The sequence below is a fragment of the Heterodontus francisci genome, chromosome 12, assembly GCF_036365525.1.
Source record: "Heterodontus francisci isolate sHetFra1 chromosome 12, sHetFra1.hap1, whole genome shotgun sequence".
Lineage (NCBI taxonomy): Eukaryota > Metazoa > Chordata > Chondrichthyes > Heterodontiformes > Heterodontidae > Heterodontus > Heterodontus francisci.
The window spans coordinates 21,272,424-21,285,245 of record NC_090382.1 but is presented as its reverse complement, the minus strand read 5'-3'; the positions used below and the strand labels follow the sequence as shown (position 1 = coordinate 21,285,245).

The 12,822-nt window shown below is 44.2% G+C and overlaps 1 protein-coding gene across 1 annotated transcript in view; it reads left to right on the top strand.

Moving 5' to 3' along the window:
- Positions 1–12,822, top strand: part of LOC137375553 (serine/threonine-protein kinase 32A-like) — a 344,635-nt gene that overhangs the window by 102,910 nt on the left and 228,903 nt on the right. The gene's annotated exons all lie outside the window — the stretch shown is intronic.

Below are 12,822 nucleotides of genomic sequence, written 5' to 3'. Positions count from 1 at the left end.
TCGAACCATGCGCAAGGACTCACCGAGGTAACTGCATTGGTGCAGGGTGCACTTGTAAAGTGTGACGGTGCCTATCTGAGCTCTGCTGCGGCTGCACTTGGCCCGCTGTTGGTGAGGGAGTCGTCGTATTGCCTCAACATTTGCACCTGCGGGAGAGACAAGAAGGGAACATGAGAACTAGCCTTGGAGAGCAGAAGCCTCTGCCGTGCTAAAGCTTCCCAATGCAGCTCAGTGTTCGACATGCTGTCAGCTCGGCTGGAGTGCAATACACCCCCTTAATGAACACATTGCTCTCTTTAATCACCATCTCTACTACAGATGCCCATCTCTCCATGGCCAGCTTCCTCATGGTCAGCGACCCTGACGATGTCGATGGTTCCCACCTCCATTATTATAACGATGTTCAGGTAGGGAACCCCTCCTCTGGTCTGGGCTCTTTCTCAGGCATTATGTGTCTGTTTCTCCTGCATGGACAAAAGAGAGAGAGGGACAAAGCACTGCTGTTCACTATGGCCAATGCCAACTGCTCCTATTCATTAGAAGCTGCATGATTCAGTGCTCAGCAATACTATGGCTCTGAGTCATTCTGAGGGGTCAATAAGTGCCCTGGGCACACCCTCCTCCCCTGTTCAGGAGCAGCTGGCATGACTGCTGGAGGGTGAGCACAGAGGCCTTTCCTGAGGGTCAGCATTGGACTCACCTTGCCAGAGCAAATAAAATCATTGAACCTCTTCCTATACTGGAACCACTTTCTGTGCACCACATTCCATTTGCTCACAGTGTTATCAACCTCGATCCACACCTGCTTGGATGGAACAGTTTCCTCTTCTTGCCACCCACCAGGAGGAGAACCTCCTTCCTCTCCCTCACTGCCTCGAGGAGGACCTCGAAGCCCAGGTGCGTGAATGGAAGGTCTGCCCTGTCCCGGGTTCCAGGCCTCTGGCTGTCCTGAGACATCTGTCCAACAGCTGGTAATGCAATGAAAAGGCAGGCATTAAATTGGGCCCACTCCCTTTCAGTCCCGCCTCCATTCCCGCCCCCACAGCCTCTAATTGGCTGCCCAACCCGCCATCTAGCCAATCAGCAGTCCACCCCATGAAAATCGGGGGCTGTGACTGCCTCCTCCCCAGGGCAAAATTGGCACCCAGAAACAGTTCGAATGTCTGTTTCCCACCTCCAGAAGGAAAATCCTGCCCCAGCTGTCTGGCATCTGACATCGACAAAAATGGATTATCTGGTCATTTATCATATTGTGGGATATTGCTGTGTGAAAATTAGTGGCTGAATTTCCCTTCATTACAATAGTGACTACATTTCAAGAAAAGGACTCTATTTCCTGTGAAGCATTTTGGGATGTCCTGAATGTCTCCTCCCCCAGGTTGGTTCTGGTGGGAGGACTCCTGTAGGGCTTGAACAATTGTCATCTGGGTCTGATGCATCTCCTCCAGGGCACATCCAATCTCTCTTGAAGGGGGAAAAGTGACTGGGGGGGAGGGTGTGATGGGCAGGCCGTTCTACCATTCGTTTCGGCATCAACAGTTTTACAATTGTCAGCTTGCATGAAAGATAAATGGTGCCTTTAAGAGCTGCTGGACTCCTTGTTTCCATGCACATCTGGGAGATTTACAGGGAGCTTGTTCCAATTGAATATTCACTGATGCTCCTTCCATCAATACAGGAGTGTTGGGATCATGTCCATATTTTCCCCACGGTCAGGGAATCGACCATCCTACTGAGCCTCATGCCTACATAAAATCATTGCATTCTAGAAAAGTAATTCACTTTGTGTTATCTAGCAGTATTTAAATGCAAAGTTTAATTTATCCAACCTCCTCTTCCACCTGGTCTTATCATATTAAAGACCAATCTATAAAATCTGAACGGCTGTTTCAATAGATTTCACATCTGACGTTTAGACATTGCAAAGGATATGTCAAATTTTAAGACTCTCTTGAAAACCTGTTTGTGAAGGGGACTAATCTCCATGCACAGAGCTTTACACTGTTGCCATTACTGTCAGATACAATCATTACAGGATGATGTACTGTGAATCTGTTTCAGTGTGATCTGTTGAGACTGTTTGTTAATGGTAGAAGTGCGAGGCTACCACAGATGCAGTGAAAAGCAATCAGAGCAATTTTCATGTGCCATATGTCTGCTCTCTATTCACTTATTCTTTTTGTTCCAATGTTGAATCTCTTGCACACATCGGTCCCTACACCGACTCATATACAAAAAATAAAGCTTGCACCATTTGTAGACTGGCAGGACATGGACACTCTTTTCCAACATCCCTTTACTATGCTTCAGTTATTATCCTTTTTGGTTATTATCAAATGGTAGTCAATCCTTCTTGGTTTCACATATGCGACAGATGCATTGTCCAACAGCTCTTATTCCAGCATAGAAAGATAAGAAAGCATTGAAGGAGGAAGAATGAATTGACTTCTGAAGCCTACACTTTCCATTGCCCATGTATTACCTTCAGAAGAAGAGTCAGCAAGGGAGGTATTTATAGAGAATCCCCCTCAGCTTAAATCATTTCATCTGTCTACGCTCTGTTATGGGATTTCCTCCCCAAATCACTCTATCTTTCTCTCCTCTTCTGCTCAAAATCTACCTCTTTGACCAGGTGTCCTAATGTTTCCTTTGCTTGATGTCGATTTTTGTCTCCTTATGACCCTACAAAGCACCTCAGGACATTTTACTATGTTAATGGTGCTATATAAATACAAGTTGTTGTTGTTGAACTAGAGGCCATAATATGGCAGTTGCTACATGATCTGTGGAAGGACTGATTGAATTGGCTCAATGGCTTGGTTGCTTTCTTATGTTTGCCCAAATAACAATTAGGGCGGCGCAGTGGTTAGCACCGCAGCCTCACAGCTCCAGGGACCCGGGTTCAATTCCGGGTACTGCCTGTGTGGAGTTTGCAAGTTCTCCCTGTGTCTGCGTGGGTTTTCTCCGGGTGCTCCGGTTTCCTCCCACAAGCCAAAAGACTTGCAGGTTGATAGGTAAATTGGCCATTATAAATTGTCACTAGTATAGGTAGGTGGTAGGGAAATATAGGGACAGGTGGGGATGTTTGGTAGGAATATGGGATTAGTGTAGGATTAGTATAAATGGGTGGTTGATGTTCGGCACAGACTCGGTGGGCCGAAGGGCCTGTTTCAGTGCTGTATCTCTAATCTAAAACAACAGTTACTGCACCTTATTTTACGATGGAAGCAAAGTGCTGCAGATGCTGGAAATCTGAAATAAAAACAGGAAATGCTGGAAATACTCAGCAGGCCTAAGCAGCACCTGTGGAGAGAGAAACAGAGATAACGGCCGGAATATTACAGTGGGCGGACGGGAGCCGGACTTCTGAAGAAGGGTCACTGACCCGAAATGTTAACTCTGCTTCTCTTTTCACAGATGCTGCCAGACCTGCTGAGTGGTTCCAGCATTTCTTGTTTTTATTTCAGATTTCCAGCATCCGCAGTATTTTGCTTTTATTATAGCTAGCAGCCAAGATGGCCACGCACAATTTGCATATGAAAAAACCCAAAGGATCAGACTGGAGACAGATGTGATTACTCAGCCTAGCCAGAACAATGGGGTGCTCTTTGATTCACTTATCAGGGATAGCCTTATCAATGTAGTCATCAAAAGCCATCAACACCCATTAATTTTGAAAGAGCCAAGAAGCTGTTTTTCTGCTGATCCGTCCAGTGAGTGGATTATGTGCATCCCTCAAGATACAGATAGCTCAGGGAAAATATTAAACTTAATTATTAGGCCTGCTTATATCACTTATAAATCAAAAATAACAAATACAGCGTATGAACTTACCAAGATTCCTTCAACAGCACCTTCCAAAGCCACAACCTCTACCATCTAGAAGTACAAGCACAGAAGATGCATGGGAACAGCACCACCTGCAAGCTCCCCTCCAAGCCACACACCATCCTGACTTGGAACTATATCACGGTTCCTTCACTGTTGCTGGGTCAAAATTCTGGAACACCCTGCCTAACAACACTGTGGGTGGACCTATACCCCATGGAATGCAGCGGTTCAAGAAGGTAGCTCACCACCAGCTTTTCAAGGGAAATTAGAGATGGACAATAAATGCTGGCCTAGCCAGCGATACCCACATCCCATGAATGAATAAAAAAAAATTAAATACTTGTTTTTTTAGAAAAAAATACTACCTATTTTGCAGCAAGTTCAGCAGAATTTCAGAATCTGCTATATTTAGATGTTTCTCCTGTATTATTATACAAAGCCTTTAATTATTTCTAATCATGTTAATTTTGCAGAACATTATCAGTTTATATAAGACACTTACTGCTTTTTTTAAAAGTGTTTTTTCAAGTTTCTCTCCCACAACACTGGCACAGTGAAGTGTGAGTTGAACAGTTCAGTCACGGTGAAGAATGTGGTTTGGCTTGTCCACCCTGTTTGTGAATGCATTGCCACTTCTGGCAATGTCTTCACATTTGCAGATGATGTAATCTCTGGCAACAAGGAGGTTGCTAACAATCAAAGCCAAGCCAAGGCTGCATCTGAAAACTCGATGCTATAACATTTTTAGAACTCGTTCGATGTGACCATATTTGTAAAATTATATACAATGTTGCCACCATAGCTGCAACGTAGAAACAATGGCAGGGATATTACCGGTGGGAGTAAGTCCCGAAGTCGGGACCAAATGTGGGTCACGGTGGCAATCTTTCCAGCAGTGGCCTCTTAATTGGCTGCCACCCGGCCTGACATCCAATTAAGCATGGCGGGGTGGCTCTCCATGCACTGGCCCAGTCAGAGGGCGAGCAGCTGTGCAGCCTTGACAACGTCACCTTGAGAGGCGGCTGCTGCTGAGGCTGCAAGGAGAGCAGGAGAGCGCCTTCATTTTGAGGCGCCCTTGCAGGAGAGATAGACAAATCATTTTTCTGTTGTAGTGAAGTAGGCAAGACCTGGAAATTAGAGGGGTAGCACTTCCATCGGTGGCGTTGGGACCGCGGGGGTAGCCATTGCAGACGGGGGCCTCCTCCTTCGGCCATGGAGCCTCCAGATGCGGCCCTCCACCCCCACCCTCACCCCCGGGAAGCTGCTATGGTCAAGAAAATGCCCTTCAATTGGGCCTTTATTTATTCAAATTGGCTGCCCGCCTATGGTTGGTGGGTAGGGGGGGGTGGTGAGTCTGAGCCACTGCTGTTCCTGCTGCTGGTAACACGATCCAACTGCAGGACTGCACCAGGGAGCCTTCCCTATACCATTCCCTGGTATTTTACCAGCTCCCCCACCCCACCCCCCCACACCCCGCCCTCTAGCCCACTACCTGGGGGCCAGTAAAATCTCCCCCTGTGTGTTAGAGACGGTTCAAAGCAGAATGGCTGGACTTGGTTTGGTGCTTCCAAGACTATACCATCAGAACTTGACCTGTTCTCATTGGAGAAAAGGGTAAGAGGGAAACACTCCAGTTGTTCAATAATGCAGATCCAAGCTGGTTTTGTACCCTAAACTGTGGATGTAGGATTAATGTCAGGCCTTAACCCTCTCACATGGAGCAGGATTCAGAAATGTGAAGAAAGCCTTGTGTCCAAAGCTTTCTCTTGCATTCTTGCACCCCTATTTACACACACACACACACACACAGATACTCTCAACCCACCACTACTCATACACATATATACTGTGTCAATCCACCCCTACTTACACAAACACATATATTCACAGCCCATTACCTGCTCACACATGCATGCACACACTTTCAATCCACCCCCTACTCTCACACACAGTCTCAAACCCATCCCTTCCCACTCAACCCACCACTCGTACACCTCCCCACCTCAAACACATAATTTCCACAAATATGCATATCTCCTTTCTGAACCACATATTCTTATACATACACATCTCCTCATCCTGCCCCACCCCTTCCCCACTCCTCCACTTCACATTGTCAACACACTTGTTTGAAAGATTAATTAATCTGGGCACCCTAAAAGTGCACATTATATCAGAAACTGCTGTGTATTGAAAAGTACATTTACACATGCATTATCTTGTGTTCTACAAGGACTCATGTCTCAAGAAAAATTCAAATTTCTCCCAGCTTTTATTGTTATTACAAATTGTTACGACCAGGTAAGAACGGTGTCTAGGGGTTTTTCTTAGCCTTCACCTGGTCTTATTGTAACAGGGTTTAAGTTTTAAACAGACCGTGTTTTGAGCTCCCCCTTGGTGAATCCTTGTTCACCACTTTCCAATTATAAGGCAAAGAAATGAGCATAAACAGGCTTTCTTAGGTTTAAAGAAGAAAAGTGAAATTTATTAAAACTTAAAGTCTTATTTGGTTCATGCCTATGGGTACACGCTGCGCACCACACTAGCATGCATATGCGATAAGCACATGCAAATAAAGACAGAAAAGAGCAGAAGAAAAAAATAAAGTAGAGAGGTTTGAGGCAATTTTGGAAGAGTTTCTTGTTACTGTGCACCGAGCTCACTGCAATCCTTTTATAAGTGGATCTTGCTTTTCGTTGGGGCCGTATTCTTCGTAAACCTTGTTCACTGTAGGAGACTTTTCTCTTTTGGGGTTCATGTGTCTTCAGTAGGTCTTCTGTTCCGTGAGAAAGAGATGGGAGCAGACAGGAGAGAGGCCTTTTCAGTCCAGGAGCAAACAGCTTTCTGAGTTTTAAAACTCTGTGGCAAATTCAAATGTGACTAAACTGGTCTGACCATGTCTGTTTGTGTATTCGGCCATCCCAGCATAAACTTGAATGCTAGCTTCTCCACCTTCAACATCTGATAATCAAAAGTCCATTGTGGATTAAATTGGAGCAGGGAGTGGCCCCTTTGTCCTTTCTAAGTATTGTCTGTTAATATGCAAATGTCTTTCCAGTCAAGGGTCTGGTGTTTTTTTTTAAACAAGTTCTTTCTTTACTCCAGTAACAGTTTAAAAATCAATGTTCATATGGCAAAATTAATGTGTCTCATTCTTGGCAGATGGGGGCCTGCATGACACACATGTAAAAATAACAGAAACAGAGGAACATTACTTTGTGTCCTAGAGTATTAGCCCACTATTAAACTATATTCCTTTCACACAGCAAATGACATATTTTCCTAACTAGTTTTGTTAACCACACCACTCGTGACGGTACGACTCACCAAGTGATGGGTGTAGCCTTGGTATGGGAAGCTGGATGGCTGTTTTAATGTGGGGAGGAGGCATTACAGCTGTGCCCAATTTTGCCTTCACCTGACATCCTGTCGCATGCACCTCCCAACAGGAATCACTGGATAGCAGTAACGAACAGTGAACCCCACGGCTGAATGTAACCCCGAAAACTCCAAGCGCCATTATTGGTTCCCCAGCTAGATTAGTTAACTCACAGGAGATCTGGGACAAATCTAGTAGGAGGAGGATTTCCTTAACTCCTGAATAGTTGGAAGACCTCAATATTATTAAACTCATATGTATTTTGGAAGTGGTGGGAGGGAGGAAATAAACGAGAAGTTCTAATCTTTCCCTAGTTTTCCTGTACCATCTGACATCACACTGTGTGTGTTAAGTTAGTCAAGCAGCAAAGCTCGGATGAAAACTGATCCTGCTGTTTGTTTTAATGTTTTGGTGTACATTTTAGTTTTTATCATGCTGGGTACTTTATTCCACTGTATGTTTTGGTGAGACAAGGGTTGTCAACCCTCCAGGATTGCCCTGGAGTTTCCATAAATTGAAGATTCATCTCTGAACACTTCTGAACACCTTAGCTTGGCTTTGATTGTTAGTAATCTCCCTGTTGCCAGAGATTACATCATCGCTGAACACTTCTGTTTATTAGTTATAAAAATCTTGGCGATAGCAAGAAAGGCTGCTTGACTGACAGTCAAGAATCAAGCATCAAGCGATTGGATAATGAAGAGTTGTCTAGCTTTACGATTGGCCGTGGAAAGATGTTTGGCGACCAATAGTGGGAGTGTCGGGGCGGGGCTGTTGAAGGTGGGTGGTTACAGCATGAAACTTCCAGGATTATGTCCAACCAAAGTTGGCAACCCTGGAGAGATAGAAGCAGTGGAAAGTAATGATACATTCTGTGCGGATATTGAATGGGCTTGCTACTGTCAAGTGATAACATAATTATAGTAATTTAATATTTTGGTATTCGTTGCCTTGTTTTGTTACTTTTTAATTCAATTTTGACATTTGGGTTTGAAAGTTATTAGTCAGCCCAATCTGTTGCAGGACAATATTTCAGTACAAAATGGGCTGTATTTCAGATCATTTGTCAGATTTTTTTTGGCATCTGTAAGCTTTCCTGTAACTCATTCTGATATTTTAGGATAAATGTTGCATAGTAAATACACAATCAGAAATTTCAGTGCAGTGAAGCACTGAAAAGTATTTCATTAGAGATGAATCCAGAAGCAACAGGCATCAGTGGGTATTGGACCCAATTCTGTCACGAAACACATTCTTCTGGGCTTGAAGTCGCAGCACAGACTGTTTCAATCTTAACATTCATTGAGCAAGATATCAAAAGCTATTGGAAGGATGTGTTGCATTTAAGGTACTAATAAAGAGGAATACTTTCTTGAGTTTGATGTTAGTTGGCACAATACAAAAGAAGCCTTGAGTTGCAGCTGAGCCAATTTCTCAATTTAAACAGTTTTTTTTTTATTTTAGCATTTTATTGGGCAGATAGGAGAGGAATGGCATAGGGTTGTTGGATCCTAGTAGCCTTTTTTGTTCCTTTTAGAGAACAAAAATGCTTATCTTTTATTCCCACTGCTTCTCTGTGTTCTCTCAAAAAGCTAATAGAATGTTGCTCTTTATTTGAAGAAGGTAAGACTATAAAGGGCAGAAAATTGTGCTTCAGTTGCATAGATCCTTGGTTAGACACCACCTGGAGTACTGCATTCAGTTCTGGGCACTGCACCTACAGGATATATTGACCTTAGAGAAAATACAACACAGATTTAACAAAATAATTCCAAGGCCGAAAGGGTTAAATTATAAGTACAGCATTATCTCGGGTTGTATTCTGTTAAGATTTGAAGGTTGAGGGGTGATCTAATTGAGGTGTTGGAAATGATTACAGGATTCGATAGAGTTGACACAGAGAAGCCATTTCCTTTGGTGGGAGAATCTAGAACAGAGGGCCACAATCTTAGAATTAGAGCTCGGCCATTCAGGAGTGAAATCAGGAACCACTTTTTCAGAAAAGGGTAGTGGAAAAATGAACCTTTCTCCCCCAAAAGACCGCTGGGGATCAATTGGAACTTTCAGGAGTGCAATTGACAGATTTTTATTTGATAAGGGTATTGAGGAATATGGAGTTGAGGTACAGATCAGCCATGATCTAATTGCATGACAGAACAGGCTGTCAGGGCTGCATGGCCTACACCTCTCCCAATGTTCCTCTGTCGCATCTTGCACCAACTTGAGTCGAGATGGGTTATTCTCAGGCTCTTAGTAATGCTTCTCGTATTTTGGTTTTGACAATTTGATGGCAAATGTCAGCTGACTATTTGATTGACAGTGGGGGGACATTGAAAATGAGCCCAAAACTGTCTTCACCTCATGCCCATTTCCAGTAGGCGTCACTGGATCCCTAACCTGAGGCCAATTGTAGAATTCCTACTGCTGCACTGGCTGGCATCAGCTGACTTAGGACATAGCAGAGATTGAACTCTGGATCTTCCTGCTCTGGATAACAAAGTTACTCACTGGATAGATTCACTGAGCCATCAGTGTGGCAGGGGAGGAAGAAGCTGAAGTCTGACTGCCAGTATTTCCAAGATCAACTGCAGAGGCTACACAAGAGTGATCTGAGGATAAATGCCCTCTGATTTTCTTTCTGCTCCTAAGGGAAATGTCTTCAGTCTTCCTCATCTTTATCCAGTAGTGAGTCTACTGAGGCCTGAAATGACTTGCGTTGCTATATTATCCTGCTTGAACAATCCTTCCGGTGAGGATTGTGATTTGTTAAATATTGGAACGAACTAAGCCATTGTATTCAGGACCTGCCGCAAACTTTGTACTCTCGTGTGAGATGCCTGACGGCCAAGCTGACTTTAAAATGTTTATTTTATGTCTATGCAATGCTAATGTGGTAGTAACACTTCTTTAAATGTACCTCTGTCTGTTGTAAATGACTCTCAGAACAGAGTATGTAGGGTTGAGAGAGGACCAAATCGGGTTGAGAGAGGACCAATATAGTAAGATGGGGAAGCTCAGCCAATGTTGGGTATTAGCTACCAGCAAGAACATGTGGCAGAACAGGGCGAGCTGTCTATGAAAACAAAGGTGAGCTGTACCCTCATTGGAATGCTATGAAAAGAAAGGCGGGCCAGTGTCTCCGTTAAAGGCTGGGGTAATTGGTAAATCACAGGGATCATCAACAAACAAGGATGCATATATTTTTATTTATTCCTTTTGGGGATGTGGGCATAGCTAGTTAGGCCAACATTTATTGCCCATCCCTAATTGTCCTTGAGAAGGTGGTGATGAGCTGCTATCTTGAACCGCTGCAGTCCTTGGGGTGTAGGTACAACAACAGTGCTATTAAGAAGGGATATCCAGCATTTTGACCTAGTGACAGTGAAGGAACGGTGATATAGTTTCAAGTCAGGACAGTGCGTGGCTTGGAGGGGAATTGCAGGTGGTGGTGTTCCCATGAATCTGCTGCCCTTGTCCTTCTAGGTGGTAGAGATTGTGGGTTTGGAAGTCGCTGTTGAAGGAGTCTTGGTGAGTTGCTGCAGTGCATCTGTTGCCACTGTGCGTTGGTGGTGGAGGGAGTGAATGTTCAACGTTGTGGATGGGGTGCCCAACAAGCAGGCTGCTTTGTCCTGGATAGTGTCAAGCTTCTTGAATGTTGTTGGAGCTGCACCCATCCAGGCAAGTGGAGGGTATTCCATCTCACTCCTGACTTGTGCCTTGTAGATGGTGGACAGGTTTTGGGGAGTCAGGAGGTGAGTTACTCGCCGCAGAATTCCCAGCTTCTGACCTGCTCTTGTAGCCACAGTGTTTATGTGGCTGGTCCAGTACAGTTTCTGGACAATGGTGACCCCCAGGATGTTGATAGTTGATGGTAATGCCATTGCACGTCAAGAGGAGGTGGTTTGATTCTCTCTTGTTTGAAGTGGTCAGTTAAATTCACGATTTCTATCTAGGACACAACTAAATAATATAAGACTACTCTGAAAACTACTGCTCAAATGCTATAATTTTTTTTATTCGTTTGTGGTATGTGTGTGTCACTGGCTAGGCCAGCATTTATTGTCCATCCCGAATTTCCCTTGAACTGAGTGGCTTGCTAGACCATTTCAGAAGGAATTTTTTTTTAAAGAATCAACCACATTGCTATGGGTCTGGAGTCACGTGTCGGGTAATTGGTACCTCACAGGGATCATCAACAAACAAGAATGCATATATCGTGTTTTCCCTAAAAGGAATCAGATTTGGGTTTTGAACAACAATGGTTTTATGGTCAGCATTAGACTTGCTTTTAATTCCAGATTTATTAATTGAATTTAAATTTCACCATCTGCCATGGTGGGATTCGAACCCATGTCTCCAGCGTATTAGCCAGGGCATGGGATTACAGGCTAGTGACATTACCATTACGTCACCACCTCCCCCTCTATTAAGTCTTGCTCTTACTGAATAAAGTTGAATCACAAATATGGATTAAAATCAGATCATCAGAAATCAAGGTCCACAAAGGATTACACTAGCCACCAACTCCATCCCTTTCCCAGGCAACTGTCTGAGCCTGTTTGCAATCTTGGTGTCCTATTTGACCCCGAGATCAGCTTCCAACCACATATCTGTGCCATCACCAATACCTCCTACTTCCACCTCCATAACATCATCCAACTCCACCCCCTCCTCAGCTCATCTGCTGCTGAAACACTCATCCGTGCCCATGTTACCTCTAGACTTGACTATTTCAATGCACTCCTGGCTGGTCTCCCACCTCACACTCTCCATTACCTTCAGCTTATCCAAAGCTTTGCTGCCCGTATCCTAACCCGCACTCTGTCCCATTCACCCATTACACCTGTGCTTACCGATCTGTACTGGCTCCCAATCCAGGAACACCTCGATTTAGAAAGAATTCTCATCTGTGTTTTCAAATCCCTCCATGGCCTCACCCCTCCCTATCTCTATAATCCCCTCCATCCCTGCAACCCTCCAAATTCTCTGTGCTCCTCTATTTCTGGCCTCTTTCACATTCCTGATTTTAATCACTCCACCATTGATGGCCATGCCTTTAGCTGCCTAGTCCCTAAGCTCTGGAATTCACTCCCTAAACCTCTCTGCCTCGTTAACCCTCTCTTCTCCCTTAAGATGCTCCTAAAAGCCATCTTTTTGACCAAGCTAATGGTCATCTGTTCTAATATCTCCTTACACGGATTGATGTTGAATGTTGTTTGATGCTCCTGTGAAGTGCCCCGAGGATGTTTTACTGCATTAAAGCTGCTATACAAATGCAAGTTGTTGTTATCTGTCTCTGTTCCCCAGTAAAAACACCTCCTCAGAGTTGGTGGAAAGGGTCAGTCCACATACCGTTAGATGCATTTGGTCTGTCCATCCCGTAAGAGTTTTGTCCTCACGTGAGTTGTCAAAAATTGTTGGAAGACGCACCATCTTCAAGAGAATGTGTTCAACACACTTCTTTGTTTACAGATGTGTAAGGCAATGACCAATCCCGCCAGATGCATTTCTGTGACCCAACAGAAATGGCATATAACTCTCTGGAAAGATCTTTTTCCCCAAACTAAAACATTTTCATGATGACAGTGCCTGAAGATGATATTAATCTACTA